Source organism: Magnolia sinica, chromosome 2 (genome assembly GCF_029962835.1).
Source record: "Magnolia sinica isolate HGM2019 chromosome 2, MsV1, whole genome shotgun sequence".
Taxonomy (NCBI): domain Eukaryota; kingdom Viridiplantae; phylum Streptophyta; class Magnoliopsida; order Magnoliales; family Magnoliaceae; genus Magnolia; species Magnolia sinica.
In genome coordinates, this window is record NC_080574.1 from 40289626 (window position 1) to 40296236 (window position 6611).

The window sequence follows — 6611 nt, forward strand, 5'->3', positions numbered from 1 at the left end:
AGCCTTATAAAAGGAGAAGAAAGGGAGAGAAAAAAGGGGGAGGGCAGCCGTAGAGGCTTGGACGTGTGAAGCATCAGCATTTTCTTTTCTTCCCTCCTTTTTCTTTAGTTGTTTTGTTTATTTAAGAGTCTTTGGTCCACCATGTCTGTTATGGGCTAAACCTCTTAGCTAGGGCTAAGAGGTGAAGCTTGTAGCGTGATTAAGAAGGTGGCTTTGCTTTGATTCATGGTTATTGAACTCTTATGGATTCTAATTTGATTATTAAGGAATACTTTTAGTTTTTTAATGGTTTATTGTGACTCAAATTACAGTAGATCTGCAATAGCTTTGAGTATGTTCTTTTCATTATGAGATTGTGAACTTAAGAGACCCTCACTATAAGAAAAACGGGTAAAAGTTATGGCAAAAAATCGTAGCAAAAGCCCTTTTGCTACCACTATGATCCGTAGAACGTCCATCGCTATTGCTGGGGTAGCTAAAGGTATAGCTACGGATTATATCCGTACCAATAGATACCAATAGTTACAGATTATATCCGTAGCAATAGATACCAATAGCTACGGACAATATCCGTAGCAATAGATAGCAATAGCTACGGACAAAAGCCGTAGCTATAGGTACCGATTATATTCATAGCTATTTTTTTTAAAATTGTAATAATACGACCTGTTTCCATTGCAAGAACTTGCTGTGATTGATAACTCAGCTTAGCTTAATGCTGATAGAAATAGTACATAAAATGCAATCAGAAAAAAAATGATGCATTTATTACAAATAGCAATCAAATCATACAATACATCCTACATTCACATTTCTAAATAAACAATACTTCACTTTGCTCAACCTATCATAAGAATTACAACTAAGACATGCCCTCATATGCAAGAAACAAATACACTCCAACACAGTAAACACCCTCCATATGCATTCAATAATGCTTACATTTTTGCAGAATTTTCTTCCTTCAGACGGTCAATTTCAGCAAATGCAGAAGATAGAGCTTCTTCTTTCCTTGAAATTGCAAATGTAACTTCTGTGAACTTCGACACAAGATCACTTTCAAGTTCTGAAACCCATCCCTTTAGAAAATGAATTTCATCCTCCACTGACTTCTTTAGCTTGTAAGCCTTTATAAAACAGCATTTGTACACACAATCAAACAAGCATGCCTTTATACACATCTCAAAAGGAAGAAAGATAAAAAAAAACACTTATATATGAAGAAGTCAAAAATGTACCTACAAATCTTTTAAACTATGGCAAAATCCAACATGAGTAATGTGTTCAAACCTAGGATGGATTTTTAAACTCAAAACTCCAACTCAAACACACTAAAATATGTGACTTACTATAAAAAGTAAACTTACTATTTACAGACAATATCCATTCCTACTAGACTTCATGGTTTTCTACCAAAAGTAGTAACAGCCCAATTTGGCCTAACCACATTATTCTCCTAATTTTTCGGAGCCCTTTTCATGTTGGCACGTCTCCGACAACTCAGAAGGATCAAAAGTTATATGCAATCTAAAACTTACCATTTATAGTAAAAATGAAAATAAAATGGACTTTTGACACTTCATCAGATAAAATCTCATAAATTCGACGTGGGCAACCCGGCATAGTGGGTTTGAGATCGGGTTTAGTTTGGATTTTCAAGTTTAGGTTTAGGTTAATGAGTTAAGATTAGGATTAGGTGTAGGTTGAGGTTTAAGGATTTGAGAATACATTTAGGTTTTAGGTTTAGGTTTAAGTTTTAGGTTTAGGTTAAGGTTTTAGGTTTAAGTTAGGTTTAGGTGTAGGTTATAGGTTATAAATTATAGGGTATAGCTTTAGGGAATTGAGAATAGGTTAAGGTTTAGGTTTAGGTTTAGGAAATCAGGTTCGGGTTCGGGATCGGGTTTAGGTTTGGGTTTTCAAGTTTAGGTTTAGGTTCAGGTTAGGGAGTTGAGATTAGGATTAGGTGTAGGTTTAGGTTTTGGAATTTGAGAATACGTTTAGGTTTTAGGTTTAGGTTTAGGTTTTAGGTTTTAGGTTTAGGTTTAGGTTTTAGGTTTAGGCCAAGGTTAGATTATCGGTTATAAGTTTAGGTTATAGGTTATAGGTTATAGGTTAAGGTTTAGTTTATAGGTTTTGGTTTTGGTTTAGGTTAAGGTTAAGGTTTAGGTTTAAGTTATATGTTATAGGTTATAGGTTATGGCTTTAAGGAATTGAGAATAAGTAAAGGTTTAGGTTTAGGAAATCGGGTTCGAGTTCGGGATCAGGTTTAGGTTTGGGTTTTCAAGTTTAGGTTTAGGTTTAGGATAGGGAGTTAAGATTAGGATTAGGTGTAGGTTTAGGTTTAGGGATTTGAGAATACATTTAGGTTATAGGTTTAGGTTTAGGTTTTAGGTTTAAGTTAAGGTTAGGTTATCGCTTATAAGTTTAGGTTATAGGTTATAGGTTATAGGTTATAGGTTAAGGTTTAGTTTATAGGTTTTAGTTTAGTTTAATGTTTAGGTTTAGGTTATATATTATAGGTTATAGGTTAGCTTTAAAGAATTGAGAATAGGTTAAGGTTTAAGTTTAGGAAATCGGGTTCGGGTTCGGGATCAGGTTTAGGTTTGGGTTTTCAAGTTTAGGTTTAGGTTTAGGTTAGGGAGTTGAGATTAAGATTAGGTGTAGGTTTAGATTTAGGGATTTGAGAATACATTTAGGTTTTAGGTTTAGGTTTAGGTTTTAGGTTATAGGTTTAGGTTTAGGTTAGGTTATCGGTTATGAGTTTAGGTTATAGGTTAAGGTTTAGTTTATAGGTTTTGGTTTAGGTTAAGGTTTTGGTTATAGGTTAAGCTTATAGGTTTTGGTTTAGGTTTAGGTTTAGGTTTTAGGTTAGGTTAAGGTTATAGGTTTAGGTTAGGTTTAGGTTTAGGTTATAGGTTATAGGTTATAGGGTATAGGGTATAGCTTTAGGGAATTGAGAATAGGTTAAGGTTTGGGTTTAGGAAATCAGGTTCGGGTTCAGGATCGGGTTTAGGATCGGGTTTAGGTTATAGGTTTAGGTTTAGGTTATAGGTTATAGGTTTAGGTTACAGGTTTAGGTTAGGGAGTTGAGATTAGGATTAGGTGTAGGTTTAGGTTTAGAGATTTGAGAATACATTTAGGTTTTAGGTTTATGTTTAGGTTTTAGGTTTAGGTTTAGGTTTTAGGTTTTAGGTTTAGGTTAAGGTGAGGTTATCGGTTATAAGTTTAGGTTATAGGTTATAGGTTATAGGCTATAGGTTATAGGTTAAGGTTTAGTGTATAGGTTTTGGTTTAGGTTATAGGTTAAGCTTATAGGTTTTGGTTTAGGTTTAGGTTATAGGTTATAGCTTTAGGGAATTAAGAATAAGTTAAGGTTTAGGTTTAGGAAATCGGGTTCAGGTTTGGGATCGGGTTTAGGTTATAGGTTTAGGTTTAGGTTATAGGTTATAGGTTCAAGTTACAGGTTTAGGTTTAGGTTAGGTTATAGGTTATAGGTTTAGGTTATAGGTTATAGGTTATAGGTTATAGGTTAAGGTTTAGGTTTAGGTTATAGGTTTAGGGTGTGGTTTAGGTTTAGGGACTTGAGAATACATTTAGGTTTTAGGTTTAAGTTTAGGTTTTAGGTTTAGGTTTAGGTTTAGGTTTAGGTTATAGGTTTAGGTTTAGGTTATAAGTGTAGGTTATAGGTTTAAGTTTTCGAGTTCGGGTTTGGGTTCGGGTTTGGGTTATATGTTTGGGTTAAAGTGTAGGTTTAAGTTATGTGAATTAAGTTTAGGTTATAGGTTTAGGTTTAGGTTCATGTTATAGGTTTAAGTATAGGCTAAGGATTTAGGGATTCAGATTCGGGTTCGGGATCGGGTTTAGGTTTGGGTTTTCAATTTTAGGTTTAGGTTTAGGTTAGGGAGTTGAGATTAGGATTAGGTGTAGGTTTAGGTTTAGGAATTTGAGAATACATTTAGGTTTTAGGTTTAAGTTTAGCTTTTAGGTTTAGGTTATAGGTTTAGGTTTAGCTTATAGGTTTAGGTTTAGGTTAGGTTATAGGTTAAGGTTTATGTTTAGGAAATCGGGTTTGGGTTGTAGGTTTAGGTTATAGGTTATAGGTTATAGGTTATAGCTTTAGGGAATTGAGAATAGGTTAAGGTTTAGGTTTAGGAAATCGGGTTCGGGTTCGGGATCGGATTTAGGCTTGGGTTTTCAACTTTAGGTTTAGGCTTTGGAGTTGAGATTATGATTAGGTGTAGGTTTAGGTTTAGGGATTTGAGAATACATTTAGGTTTTAGATTTAGGTTTAGGTTTTAGGTTTAGGTTAAGGTTATAGGTTTAGGTTATAGGTTATAGGTTTAGGTTTAGGTTTAGGTTTTAGGTTTAAGTTAAGGTTAGGTTATAGGTTATAAGTTTAGGTTATAGGTTGAGGTTTAGGTTTTAGGTTTAGGTTATCGGTTTTGGTTTAGGTTAAGGTTATAGGTTTTGGTTTTGGTTTAGGTTTAGGTTTAGGTTTTAGGTTTAGGTTAAGGTTATAGGTTTAAGTTATAGGTTTAGGTTAGGTTTAGATTATAGGTTATAGGTTATAGGTTTAGGGAATTGAGAATAGGTTAAGGTTTAGGTTTACGTTATAGGTTATAGGTTATAGGTTTAGGGAATTGAGAATAGGTTAAGGTTTAGGGATTTGAGAATACATTTAGGTTATAGGTTTAGGTTTTAGGTTTAGGTTAAGGTTAGGTTATAAGTTATAAGTTTAGGTTATAGGTTATAGGTTATAGGTTAAGGTTTAGGTTATAGGTTTTGGTTTAGGGTTAGGTTTAGGTTATAGGTTATAGCTTTAGGGAATTGAGAATAGGTTTAGGTTATAGGTTTAGGGTGTGGTTTAGGTTAAGGGTGTGGTCCCTACAAATACAGATATAAACACAGCCTGTCCAAATGGCCAGGCCCCTCAAATGTTGTCCATAGAAAATGGACAGCTTCATCATGGTCATAACAACGGTTCCCACCTTCCAGGAACCCCCGCTCATCCGAATAGCTCCGACGCACATCCGGGTCTGTTCCATTAATTTCTAGCAAATACATAAATACGGCCTGTCCAAATGGCCAAGCCCCTCCAATGCTGTCCATAGAAAATGGACAGCTTCATCATGGTTATAACAGCGGTTCCCACCTTCTAGGGACCCCCGCTCATCCGAATAGCTTCGACGCACATTCGGGTCTGTTCCATTAATTTCTAGCAAATACATAAACACGACCTGTCCAAATGGTCAGGCCCCTCCAATGCTATCCATAAAAAATGGACAACTTTATCATGGTCATAACAGCGGTTCTCACCTTCAAGGGACCCCCGCTCATCCGGATAGTTCCGACGCACATCTGGGTCTGCTTCATTAATTTCAAGCAAATACATAAACACTGCCTATCCAAATGGTCTGCACATCGTTCGTCAATTGTGGACCCACCTTAAGGCATGTACTATATATCACTCTGTCCATCTATCCAAATGGCATGGACCCCACTGCATGTATGTGCTTCATCCATACCATCTAGTCGTTTGGCAGAGATCATTTCATGGCGTTACATAGAGAATGAGGCAAATCCAGATCATTGGTGGGCCACGTGTATGGATCCACCTTAGTGTATATGTTTTATTCACACCGCCCATCTGGACGGTGTGATACCCACGAGATATGGGGTTTTTTTAATCCATACCGTCCATCCGTTCTGGATGGGCGGGACCCACCTCAATGTAAGTGTTTTAGCCACGTGGCCCATCCCACACGTGTGGGTGGGACCCACCTTGATGTAAGTGTTTTAGCCACGTGGCCCATCCCACACATGTGGGTGGGATCCACATTGATGTATTTATTATATCTGCACCGTCCAGATCTTCTGGACGGTGGCCACACCCTGATGTAAATGTTTTATATCCCCGTTGTCCATCTGTTTTGCTGGGACCCACCTCGGATGTATGTGATTTATTCAAGCCATCCATCTGTTTTGCAAACTCTGTGGGGCCTACCGTGATGTAGCATTTTATCTACACCATTTGTCCAGGAGGTGGGGCCCACCTGTTGTATGGTCTTTAAGGCCCATATGATGGGGCCCACCTGTTAAGTATTTACAGCCCATGAGTTGTGGCCCACCTCAATGTGATGTATTTGAGGCCCATTTATAAGGCCCATAGTGATGTATATGCTGCACAGGTATAAGGCCCATTGTGATGTATTTCTGGCTCATTTGGTAATGCCGAATAAGATGTATTTCTGGCCCATATGTCGTGGCCCATTGTGATGTGTATTGGTATTCGAGGCCCATGGTTGAGGCCCAATGCGATGTATGTATAGCCAGTTACATTCTGCATGGATCCTTTATATGGGCCACTCCTTGGGAGCGATGTTGGTTGAATGTCCACATTGATGGGCAATGATGGTTGGATGTCCACATTGTGACCTTTCCTTATGCCTTAATAGGCCCATTCTCACCGATTGTCGATTCTAAGTATCGAGGTTGATTGTCAAGGCCGATTTCGATTGTTGATTCTGATCGTCGATTCTGATTATTAATGCCGAGTCTGATTGACGAGGCTGATTATTGATCGACTCCGATTATCATGACCAATTGTTGAT

General features: G+C 37.3%; 1 long non-coding RNA gene across 1 annotated transcript; it reads right to left on the bottom strand.

Moving 5' to 3' along the window:
* Positions 1 to 728: 728 nt before the first annotated feature.
* On the bottom strand, positions 729 to 1583 carry LOC131228557 (uncharacterized). The gene is made up of 2 exons (XR_009163004.1): positions 1368 to 1583; positions 729 to 1127 (listed from the first exon to the last, which is right to left on the bottom strand). It is a non-coding gene; the product is annotated as an uncharacterized LOC131228557 (long non-coding RNA).
* Between the last annotated feature and the right edge of the window lie 5028 nt (positions 1584 to 6611).